This window comes from Capsicum annuum, chromosome 11, assembly GCF_002878395.1.
Source record: "Capsicum annuum cultivar UCD-10X-F1 chromosome 11, UCD10Xv1.1, whole genome shotgun sequence".
Classification (NCBI taxonomy): domain Eukaryota; kingdom Viridiplantae; phylum Streptophyta; class Magnoliopsida; order Solanales; family Solanaceae; genus Capsicum; species Capsicum annuum.
This window is the reverse complement of record NC_061121.1, coordinates 195,217,890-195,231,438: the sequence shown is the minus strand read 5'-3', so window position 1 is coordinate 195,231,438 and position 13,549 is coordinate 195,217,890. Positions and strand designations below refer to the sequence as shown.

Genomic DNA, 13,549 nt, shown 5'->3' with positions numbered 1-13,549 from the left:
TCAGTTCTAAGCTCTTCACTTCCATTTCAGCTATTCTGCTAACAAGAAACTGCATATTTGATAATGAAAAAAATCCATACAATTCATCGGACGCCAAGTGATTTGGAAATCACTAAACAACAACTTGAAAATCACTAGATACCAAGCGATTTGCAAATTATTCAGCCAACATCATTTTGTCGCCTTTAGTTTCTTTCCAAATCAAGTGTCCCTTCTAAAATTTTTAGTCAAAAAGTTAGCCTTTTTGGCTTCGAACTCTTCACTAATTCCATATCATTTCACGCGTCCTCTGTAAATTTTTTATTAGATCAATTTCGATAGGGAAAATGCTAACCAGAAAGTTGCTGCATTATGAGCCAAACAACATTGTGCAAGCTAAGTATCAAAAAAACAACGTTTTCATTATTCATTAGAAATACAACCCAACAACTAGACAAATAGCTAGCACAAAAGAAATAATAATTGTTTCATTATTATGACTAGATCTTGTAATGCAACAATGCAGAAGTTCCATCTATGCCTCTATTATGGACGTAATTAGTGTAGTCTTTCACTGTGTGGCACGATATTTTGGAGGATTATCTTCTGATAACAATTCAGTAATTGGTCCATACAGCTTGGAAGATTGCCATGGACTTTCACCAAAGAAGCACACAATTGACATTCTTCATTTCATCTTTGTTTGAAATTTCTCTGTGCTGAACACTTACATACTTATCATTCCAAAACAATAAGCTGAAAAAATAGGCAGGTTCAGTACAAAATTAAAGAAAGTGTTTGAAAATGTATAGATGATTTTCAAATGGCTTCAACAATAAAAAAACCATGCATATTTGGGTGCACCAAATTGTTGGGTTTGAAATCGAGAGGGCGTCATGCGGAAGCTATTAGTTACAAACTATCGCAGTGATGATTCAGACGACAAAGAAAAACATACTAAAAAATATATTATTGATGTAATTTGGTCAAGTGACCTACATATTGAAAACTAATATAAAAAAAACATTAAAAACTATTAGGAGAAAATCTCCCCCTAAACAAGACTCTTTAAAGACTACATTGCATATGCTATTGTGTTATAGTATGAGAAGGGGTCTTCTAATTATAGATGTCCAAAACATTTCCTCCAAGAAAGAGGTTAGCCAAATATGGAAAAGAATTATATTTTTTCTTTCAGGAAAAGTAAAAGTAATTATGGTAAATTTTATTTTCCTTCTAAGAAAAAGTAAAACTTAAATATAATAAGATAATTAGGGAAAAAACTCTTAACAAATCTCCCCTTTTTGGCTTGATTTTCTTTAAAATATTCTTGCTCATCCTTCTTCTTGTGCATGATCTTCGTTCTTCAAATATATTCTTCATATATCATTGCTTCTTACCATGATTAAAAATTAATACGGGTTGAAAATTGGAGCCTATAAACATGGGTTAAAAATTAATTTTGGTTTTAAAGATAGATAAGCAGCAGGATTGTTGAAATTTTGTTTGAAATATTTTCTCCACATGTAGTTTGACAAAAATCTTCATTATTATCCAAATTGTTGCAGCTTGATTTTGAAACCTCTTTGAACCTGTTTAATCTCATCTCACCACAACATTGGACCATTGAACCTTAAGCTCTGATACCACTTGTTGGGTTCAAAATCGAGAGGGCGTCATGTGAAAGCTATTAGTTACAAACTATCATAGTGATAATTCAGACGACAAAGAAAAACAAACTAAAAAACATATTATTGATGTAATTTGGTCAAGTTACCTACATATTGAAAACTAATATCAAAATAACATTAACAACTATTGAGAGAAAATCTCCCCCTAAACGAGACTCTTAAAGACTACAATGGGGATGCTCTTGTGTTATGGTATGAGAAGGGGGTCTTCTATTTATAGATGTCCAAAACCTTTCCTCCAAGAAAGAGGTTAGCCAAATATGAAAAATAGTTATATTTTTTCTTTTAGGAAAAGTAGAAGTAATTATGGTAACTTTTATTTTCCTTCTAAGAAAAAGTAAAACTTAAATATAGTAAGAAAATCAAGGCAAAAACCCTAACACAAATAACCTATAATATTAGAAAGAAAGAGTACTGGCCTGCAGAAAATCTCCAATGTTGACAACAAGATCACCAGGTATTGGAGGAACATAAATCCATTGATTCTGGCGAAGAACTTAGAGTCCTCCAATATGATCTTGTAGAAGCAATGTGATCATATCTAGAGGCGGAGCCAGGATTTCAAGTAAGGGGGTTCAATATTCAAAGAAAACTTAGTTGAAGGGGGTTCAACACCTACTATAACCACATAAAAAAATAATTTTAATCATGTATAAGTAGTATATTTTTCCATCGAAGGGGGTTCGTCCGAACTCCCTAAAGAGGGTTGGCTCTGCCTCTGATCATATCAGGGTCAAAATATTGAATGGTGCCCATGGTGAGTTTTGGTTGAGGGAATGGTGGACAATAATTTCATGAATAACTAAGATGACAACAATCCATAAACTCTTTGAGATAACTACGATCGAGACCAAGACCTTTCGACTATAATTCAAGGAAGGAGAAGCCCAATTTCATCATATCCTTGGCGAGTACTCAATTAGTATTTCCCTTATAAATTCATAGAAATAGGACATATCATCAAATATTTGAAATAACATAGTATACTTGATTTTTCCTAAGTTGCACGGATTCTTCACTTTCAATGCCACACCCATGTCGGATTTTTCAAAAATACATTATTTTTTGAGAATTTAATGCTATTTTCCTTCTACGGGTACTAGAATCTGTATTAATACAACAAGAACTTCATAACAAGTTCACATATGAACAAGAATAGTTTTGAAGTTCTTTAACACCTTTTACACAAGATTATTACTAATCTATCCAAGAAGTGTATTAGATATCAGAAAATAGATGAAACAGAAATTTTAGACCAAGTCCCTGAGTTCACGGAGTGTCCTTAAGGAATAATTTCCCTTACTGTACCCGAGGTTATGAAATTTTTCTCCCAGGATAAAATGAGATTCAATCCAATTTTAGCGGTACCTCAAATAATTGAATTCCACGAACGAACTCAACGGTTTGAATGATCACACAAAATATTTTGAAGAGAAGAAGAGTTTTGTATTCTGAAAAATTTCATACCTAAACCTGTGAATGAAAGCAGGTTTATATAGCCAAAACATGCCTCTTCTGGAAAGAGGCAATGGTTCACTTCAAAAGTTGCACCTTTTCTAGGAAATTATGTCTGTTTGTTCAAGGATTATGTCTATTCCGAGCAGGTATATCATTTCTTGAAGCAGTGTGTCATTTCGCTGAAGGATTCCATCCTTCAGAAGCACCAGTTCAAAACTGTGCATCCTTCTAAAGTATTTTTCAGTTCAAAATAGCTTATGCATGCATGTTTCAAAACAGTACTGAAGTGCATATAAATGGAGTGTTAAACACAAAAAATATTTACTGCGTTATTCATTTTCTCTTTGGTATTTTTTTTGAATTCAAATAAATTTTATCCAAAAAGATAGATCTCATCTTTCGATCATTTGATAAATCCAAATCCAAATCCAAATCCAAATCCAAAGCCGAAGCCGAAGCCGAAGCCGAGTCGAGTGAGCGACGACGACGACGGAGCGAGGCATCTCTTATTTCTTACCTCACTTAGAATGTGTAGTAACTGCTTTTTATTAAAAACACTCCATAGTTCCCTTCTCCCACCAATGTGGGAGAATTAGTGAATTTTCCAATTTGGGAGTACACCTTATAAATTGGTGTCTCCTTCCTTCCACCTTTTTCTCTCCATTTTCCATCCACACCATTTATATACATATTCAACCCAACAATCCCTCACATGAATGGGGAATGGCTATTTTTCATAAAACTTTATGGAAAAATATGTGATCATCAAGGAAACACTAATTGCGTCTGGATAAGTGGGTTTCCCTTTGAACATTCGGTAGTGAACATACATCGGATGCACTTGGTCAATCGGTAGATTTGATATCTTTGAACTATCGAACTTTAATGTACACCTAGAAAACACATGTCGTACAACCAGCCTTTTACCATTTATGGTTCTCGTAATTTTTTTCTTTTCATCCATGAACACATCCCGGTTTTATGAGAGCTTAGAGAATAGGCCTTTACTAACATTTTCCTTGAAGCGTCTTCCACTTCGCCCTCACATAGGTGATTTCTTAATGTTCAATCCTATATATTAAACTATTCGGTCAAATCTGCCAATAGATAATCATTAAAAGACCTTTAACCTTAAGTCTTATCCTTGTTTACTAAACATTGTCTACATCATGAGAATGGGTTGGGTAATTGACAATGTTGAACTTGCCAGACACAACTTTGTTTGATCTCCTTGAACCTAGCTCTTGGGATCTCTAGTCTGCTAGGTAGAGTTACTGCTATACTAACTTGTCCTAGGCCTTAAACCCATTTCCTTGGATGTACTTTCCACTCCTTCTCTAGATAGGCCTTTTGTAAGTGGATCCGACACATTATCATTTGATTTCACATAGCTAACATTGATAATTCCACTAAATAAAAGTTCTCTAATGGTATTATGTCTTTGTCGTATGTGCCAAGATTTACCATTGTACTTCATGCTCCTTGCCCTACCTATTGCTGCTTGGCTATCATAGTGTATACATACTGGTGCCACTAGTTTGGACCAATACATAAAATCTTCCAAGAAATTCTGGAGCCATTCTACTTCTTCTCCTGCTTTATCCAATGTGATAAATTCAGATTCCATTGTAGAGCGAGCAATACAAGTCTATTTGGATGATTTCCAAGAGACTGCTCCTCCACTGATAGTAAATACATATCCACTTATGGATTTTACTTCGTTCAATCTGGTGATCCAATTTGCATCACTATTTCCTTCAAGTACCCCAAGATATTTATTATAATGCAAGGCATAATCTTGAGTGTGTTTAAGATACCCCAAAACTCTTTTCATTGCCATCCAATGAGTTTTGTTGGGATTACTCATATACCGACTCAATTTACTAATAGTGCGTGCTATGTATGGCTGTGTACAATTTATTATATACATCAAACATCCCAATACTCTTGCATACTCCAATTGTGAGTCACTTTCACCTTCATTCTTTCAAAGTGCAAAGCTCACATCCAATGGAGTCTTAGCAATACCAAATTCCATATACTTGAACTTGTCAATTACATTTTCGATATAATGAAACTGTGACAATGCCAACCCTTGTGGAGTTCGATGGATTCTTATACCTAAGATCACATCTGTAACTCGAAAGTCTTACACATCAAACTTGCTCTCGAGCATTCGTTTTGTTGCATTTATGTTAGAAATTTCTCTGCTAATAATCAACATATCATCGACATATAAGCATACAATGACTTGGTGATTTAGAATGTCTTTAATATAAACACATTTATCATATTTATTTATTTTGAATCCGTTTGCCAACATGGTTTGGTCAAACTTCGTATGCCATTGTTTTGGTGCTTGCTTTAGTCCATACAATGTCTTAATAAGTTTACACACCTTATTTTCCTTTCCTGGAACCAAAAAATCCTCAGGTTGTTCCATGTAAATTTCTTCCTCTAATTTTCCATTTAGGAAAGCGGTTTTCACTCCATTTGGTGGATTTACGGAAAATATTCCGCAGCCAAGGCAATTAACATTTGAATCGATGTTATCCTTTTTACTAGCGAGTGTGTATCAAAGTAATCAAGTCCTTCTTTTTGTTTGAAGTCTTTTACTACAAGTCTTGCCTTGTATTTGTCAATAGTATCATTCCCTTTCATCTTTCTTTTATAGATCTATTTAGAACCTAAAGATTTATTTTCGGGAGGAAGATCAACCAATTTCCACGTATGGCTACTTAAGATTGAATCAATCTTACTATTGACTGCCTCTTTCCGAAAGGATGAGTCTAAAGATGCAATCGCTTCCTTAAATGTTTGAGGCTCATTTTCTAAGAGAAATGTTACAAAATCTGATCCAAACAAAATAGACATTCTTTGATGTGTATTTCGTCTAGGATTTTCTTCATTATGTACATCCTCACTTGGTTTATCTCGAGATCATTTAGACCCTCCATGAAATTGTTCATGTCTAGTTTTATACGGATAAATGTTTTCAAAGAATTCAGCATTATCTTATTCAATTACTATATTTTCATTAATATCCAGATGTTTGAATTTATGAACCAAAAATTGACATGCTTTACTACTTTTAGCATATCCTATGAACACGCAGTCCACCGTCTTAGGTCCTATCGTAACCCTTTTAGGCATAAGAATTTGAACCTTTGCTAGACACCCCACACTTTGAAATATTTCAAGTTGGGTTTCCTTCCTTTCCATTTTTCATAAGGAATTGATTATGTCTTACTATGGGGAACTCTATTGAGTATACGAATGACTGTAAGGATAGCCTTCCCTATAAGTTTTACGGTAAACTGGAATTATAAGCATGGCATTCATTATTTCCTTCAAAGTTCAATTTTTCCTTTTCGTAATTCCATTAGATTGATGTGAAAATGGGTCGTAGTTTGATGGATAATTCCATTCTCTACACATACTTCGGCGAAAGGAGATTTATATTCTCCGCCCCTATCACTTCTTATCATTTTTATCTTTTTATCTAACTGATTTTCAACTTTATTTTATATTGCCTAAATACATCTATTTCTTCATCCTTACTATTTAGCAAATAGACATAACAATATCTAGTGCAATTGTCAATAAAAGTTATGAAATACTTTTTCCCGCCACGTGATGGTGTTGGCTTCATATCACAAATGTTAGTGTGTACTAAGTCTACAGGATTGAAATTCTTTTCAACAAACTTATAAGGATGCTTTGCCTACTTTGATTCCACACACGTTTGACACTTTGAGTTATTGCACTCAAAGTTTGGCAAAACTTATAAGTTAATCAGTTTTCATAACGTTTTGTAATTAACATGACCTAAACGTTCATGCCATAAATCATAAAACTCAAGCAAATAAGAAGAATTTGGACTTATTTTTATTTCAACATTCATTATATTCATCTTATAAAGGCCCTCGGTGAGATAGTCTTTTTCTAAATACATTTCTCTTTTGCTAATCACAATTTTTTCAAAAATGGTTACACATTTGAATCCGTTCTTGTCTAGGAGTGAAATAGAAATTAAATTCCTACGTAACTCCGGAACATACAATACATTGTTAAGTGTCAACACCTTTCCTAAAGTCATTTTCAAGCATATTTTTCTTGTTCCTTCTACCTTTGCAGCAGTAGAATTAGCCATGTAGATTATTTCTTCTACTTGAGCCGGAGCAAATGATGAAAACAACTCTTTGTTTGCACATACATGGCAGGTAGCACCAGAATCCATCCACTATTCGCGAGGATTCCCCACCAAGTTGCATTCTGAGATAGTAGCATACAGATCATCGCATTCTTTGTTGGATTCAATTATATATGCTTAATCTTTTTTATTGCCCTTCTTCGGGGAACGACAATCTGTGGACTTGTGGCTAATCTTGCCACAATTGAAGCATTTTCCCTTGAATTTTTTCTTAGGTTGATTGCTTTTGTGTTCAACTTTATTTCTTTTCTTAGAATTTTTTTGGTCATCTTCCACAATATGTGCTCCATTAATTGTAGAATTTTCTTTTGACCTTCTTTCGGCATCTTTATTATTCTCCTCAATACACAGCTGGATAATAAGATCTTCGACAGTTATCTCCTTGCATTTATGCTTCGAATAGTTTTTAAAGTCTTTTCATTTTGGTGGTAGCTTCTCAATTATCGTTGCTACTTGGAAAGCATCATTCAGAATCAAACCTACAAAACAGTTTATGTGAGTATTAATAACTTTTTCAAGTTGTTCAACTAAGGTATTTTTCAAAGATATATCTTCTGCTAGGAGATTGTGGATGATTACTTGCAATTCCTGCACTTGAGAGACAACCAATTTGCTATCTATCATTTTGAAGTCCAGGAACCTTGCAACAAAGAATTTCTTAATTCCCACATCCTCTATCTTATATTTTTATTCTAGTGCCACCCACAATTCCTACGATGTCTTAGTTCTACTGTAAATATTTTAGAGGTCATCTTGGAGACCACTCAATATATAATTCCTGAAAAGGAAGTCCGAGTGCTTCTAAGCTTCTACAATCATGAAATGCTCTTTGTCCGAAGTTCTCTCGGGCACCTTAGGAGCATCCTCACTAGTGAACTTTTGAAGGCATAGTGTTGTGAGGTAGAAGAACATCTTCTGCTACCATCACTTAAAGTCAATGTCCACAAATTTTCCGGGATTCTCCGCAAGTGCCATTGGTTGCAGAGCATTTTCTCGACTTGTTGAGTCAATACTAGTTTTCCCCACATTCATAGCCGCATCTTGCATTTGACTTTATTAGTCATTTTTCTTGTCACCATAAGACAGTAATTTATAGTATTTTCAGAATACTACTTATAAAGTTAAGCAACTTTAAATTCTTCTTCTTGTTTCTAGTTAACAATGAAGTTTTAATGACTTCCAATTGTCAACAGAGTAAATTTTAAACTTGTGATGAAGATTTTATATCTTCTAATCACTAGTTAAATTCAAACGGAGTAGAAATCTTAAAGTTTTAATCCCCAAAAATAAGTTATACAGATTCTAAAGATATTCCTTAAGATTGTTTTTTACCTTCTACGGGTACTAGAATCTATATTAATACAACAACAACTTCATAACAAGTTCACGTATGAACAAGAATAGTTTTGAAGTTCTTTATCTCATTCTACACATGATTATCACTAATATATCCAAGAAGTGTGTTAGATATCAGAAAATAGATGAAACAGAAATTTTAGACCAAGTCCCCTGAGTTCACGGAGTGTCCTTAAGGAATAATTCTCCTCACTCTACCCGAGGTTATGGAATTTTCCTCCCAGGATAAAAAGGCCTTCAATCCAATTATAGCAGCACCTTAAATAGTTAAATTCCACGAATGCACTTAACGGTTTGAATGATCACATAGAATATTTTGAAGAGAAGAAGAATTTTGTATTTTGAAAAATTTCATACCTAAATCTGTGAATGAAAGCAGGTTTATATAGCCATAACATGCCTCTTCTGAAAAGAGGCAATGGTTCACTTCAAAGGTTGCACCTTTTCTGGAAAATTATGTATGTTTGTCTAAGAAATATGTCTGTTCTGAATAGGAATATCATTTCTTGAAGTAGTGTGTCATTTCACTGAAGCATTGTAACCTTCAGAAGCACAAGTTTAAAATCGTGCATTGTTCTGAAGCATCTTTTTAGTTCAAAACATCTTCTACATACATGTTTCAAAACACTACTGAAGTGCATATAAATGAAGTATTAAACACAGAAAATATTTACTGTGTTATTCATTTTTCCCTTTGGTAGTTTTTCGAAATTCTAATAAATTTTATCCAAAAAGATAGATCTCATCGATTAATCATTTGACAAACCCAAATCAAAATCCAAAGATAATCCGAGCCACCGACGATAATGACGGCGCGAGGCATCTCTTATTTCTTGCCTCTCTTAGCATGTAGAGTAAGTGCTTTCTATTTAAAACACTCCATAGTTCCCTTCTCCCACCAATGTGGGAGAATTAGTGAACTTTCCAATTTGGGAGTACATCTTCTAAATTGGTATCTCCTACCTTTCACCATTTTTCTCCATTTTCCATTCACACCTTTTTCATACATATTCAACCCAACAATCCCCCACATGAATGGGGAATGGCTATTTTTCGTAAAATTTTATGGAAAAATATGTGATCATCAAGAAAAGTCTAATTGTATCTGGATAAGTGTGTTTCCCTTTGAAATTTCCGTAGTGAACATGCATCGGATACACTCGGTCAATCGGTAGATTTGATATCTTTGAACCGTTGAAATTTAATGTACACCTAGAAAACACATGTCACAAAACCAGCCTTTTACCATTTATGGTTCTGACAATTTTATTCTTTTCAACCATGAACACGTCCCAGTTTTATGAGAGCTTAGAGAATAGGCCTTTACTAACATTCTCCTTAAAGCGGCTTCCACTTCGCCCTCACATAGGTGATTTCTTAATATTCAATCCTATAGATTAAACTATTTGGTCAAATCTGCCAAATTTAGATAATCATTAAAAGACTTTTAACCTTAAGTCTTATCCTTATTTACTAAACATTGTCTACATTCTGAGAATGAGTTGGGTAATTGACAATGTTGAACCTGCCAGACACAACTTTATTTGATCTCCTTGAACCTAGATCTTGGGATCTCCATTCTGCTAGGTAGAGTTACTGCCATACTGACTTGTCCTAGGCCTTAAACCCATTTCCTTGGATGTACTTTCCACTCCTTCTCTAGATAGACCTTTTATAAGTGGATCCGACACATTATCCTTTGATTTCACATAGCCAATAGTGATAATTCCACTAGAGAGAAGTTGTCTAACGGTATTATGTCTTCATAATATGTGTCGAGATTTACCATTATACTTCATGCTCCCTGCCCTACCTATTGCTGCTTGGCTATCACAGTGTATACATACTGTGCCACTGGTTTGAGCCAATACAGAATATCGTCCAAGAAATTTTGGAGCAACTCCGCTTCTTCACTGGCTCTATGTAAAATGATAAATTCAGATTCCATTGTAGAGCTAGCAATACAAGTCTTTTTGGATGATTTCCAAGAGACTGCTCCTCCACCGATAGTAAATACATATCCACTTGTGGATTTTACTTCGTTAGATCTGGTGATCCAATTTGCATAACTATATCCTTCAAGTACCATAGGATATTTATTATAATGCAAGGCATAATCTTGAGTGTATTTAAGATACCCCAAAATTCTTTTTATTACCATCCAATGAGTTTTATTGGGATTACTCGTGTACCAACTTAATTTACTAATAGCGCATGCTATGTCTGGTCGTTTACAATTTATTATATACATTAAACATCCCAATACTCTTGCATACTCCAATTGTGAGTGACTTTCACCTTCATCCAATGGAGTCTTGGCACTACCGAATTCGATATACTTGAACTTGTCAAGTACATTTTCAATATAATGATACTGTGACAATGCCAACCTTTGTGGAGATTCTTATAGCTAAGATCACATCTGTAACTCCAAGGTCTTTTATATCAAACTTGCTCTTGAGCATTCATTTTGTTGTATTTATATCAGAAATGTCTCTGCTGATGATCAACATATCATCAACATATAAACATACAATGACTTTGTGATTTGGAGTGTCTTTAATATAAACACATTTATCACAGTCATTTATTTTGAATCCATTTTCCAACATGGTTTGGTCACACTTTGCATGCCATTATTTAGGTGCTTACTTTAGTCCATACAATGACTTATTAAGTTTACACACCTTGTTTTTCTTTCCTGGAACCACAAAACCCTCAGGTTGTTCCATGTAAATTTCTTCCTCTAATTTTTCATTTAGGAAAGAGGTTTACACATTCATTTGATGGATTTCAATACCATATATCACAGCCAAGGCAATTAACATTTGAATTGATGTTATCCTTGTTACTGGCGAGTATGTATAGTTGTAATCAAGGCCTTCTTTTTGTTTGAAGGCTCTTACTACAACTCTTGCCATGTATTTGTCAATAGTTTTATCTTCCTTTTGAAGATCTATTTAGAACCTAAAGGTTATTTTTGGGAAGAAGATCAACCAATTTTCACGTATAGTTGCTTAAAATTGAATCAATCTCACTATTGACTGCCTCTTTCCAAAAGGATGAGTCTGAAGATGCCATCGCTTCCTTAAATGTTTGAGGCTCATTTTCTAAGAGAAATGTTACAAAATTTGATCCAAATGAAGTAGACGTTCTTTGACTTGTACTACGCCTTGGATTTTCTTCATTATGTACATCCTTACTTGGTTCATCTCGAGGTCATTTAGACCTCCCACTAGACTGTTCATGTCTAGTATTATACGGAAAAATATTTTCAAAGAATTCAACATTGTCTGATTCAATTGCCATATTTTCATTAATATCCGAATGTTTGGATTTATGAACCAAAAATTGACATGCTTTACTACTTTTAGCATATCCTATGAACACGCAATCCATCGTATTAGGTCCTAACTTAACCCTTTTTGGCATAGGAATTTGGACCTTTGCTAGACACCCCAACACTTTGAAATATTTCAAGTTGGGTTTCCTTTCTTTTTATTTTTCATACGGAATTAATTATGTCTTACTATGGGAAACTCGGGTGACTATACAATGGCTGTAAGGATAGCCTCCCCTTATAAGTTTTATGGTAAACTGGAACTTATAAGCAAGGCATTCATTATTTCCTTCAAAGTTTGCTTTTTTCTTTTCACAATTCCGTTAGATTGAGGTGAATACGGGGTCATAGTTTGATGGATAATTTTATTCTCTACACATATTTCGGTGAAAGGAGATTCATATTCTCCACCCCTATCACTTCTTATCATTTTTATCTTTTTATCTAACTAATTTTTAATTTCATTTTATATTTCCTAAACACATCTATTGCTTCATCCTTACTATTTAGCAAATAGACATAACAATATCTACTTCAATCGTTAATAAAAGTTATGATATACTTATTCCCACCACGTGATGGTGTTGACTTCATATCACAAATGGCAGTGTGTAATAAGTCTAAAGGATTGGAATTCCTTTCAACAGACTTATAAGGATGCTTTGTATACTTTGATTCCACACACGTTTGACACTTTGATTTATTGCACTCAAAGTTTGGCAAAACTTCTAAGTTAATCAATTTTCGTAACATTTTGTAATTAACATAGCCTAAACGTTCATGCCATAAATCATAAGAGTCAAGCAAATAAGAAGAATTTGGACTTTTATTTATTTCAACATTCATTACATTCATCTTATAAAGGCCCTCGGTGAGATAGCCTTTTCCTACATACATTTCTCCTTTGCTAATCACAATTTTTTCAGAAACGGTTACACATTTGATTTTGTTCTTGTCTAGAAGTGAAACAGAAATTAAATTCCTACGTAACTCCAGAACATAAAAGACATTGTCAAGTGTCAAGACCTTTTCTGAAGTCATTTTCAAGCATATTTTTCCTGTTCCTTCTACCTTAGCAGTAGAGAAGTTAGCCATGTAGATCATTTCTTCTACTTGAGCTAGAGCGAATGACGAAAACCACTCTTTGTTGGCACATACATGGTGGGTGGCACTAGAATCCATCCATCATTCACGAGGATTCCTCACCATGTTGCATTATTAGGACATAGCACATATATAATCGCATTATTTATTGGATTCAATCATATTTGTTTGATCCTTTTTCTTGCCCTTCTTCGGAGCACGACAATCCATGAACTTATGGCCAATCTTGCCACAATTGAAGCATTTTCCCTTGAATTTCTTATTGGGTTGATTACTTCCTTGTTCAACTTTCTTCCTTTTCTTAGAATTGTTTTGGTCATCTTCTATAATATGTGCTCCATTAATTGTAGAATTTCCTTTTGACCTTCTTTCGGAAGCTTTATTATCCTCTTCAATAAATAGTCGGAC

At 34.1% G+C, this 13,549-nt stretch overlaps 1 pseudogene; it reads right to left on the bottom strand.

Moving 5' to 3' along the window:
- Positions 1 to 479: 479 nt before the first annotated feature.
- The window catches only part of LOC124888547, a 28,758-nt pseudogene continuing 15,688 nt past the window's right edge, over positions 480 to 13,549 (bottom strand).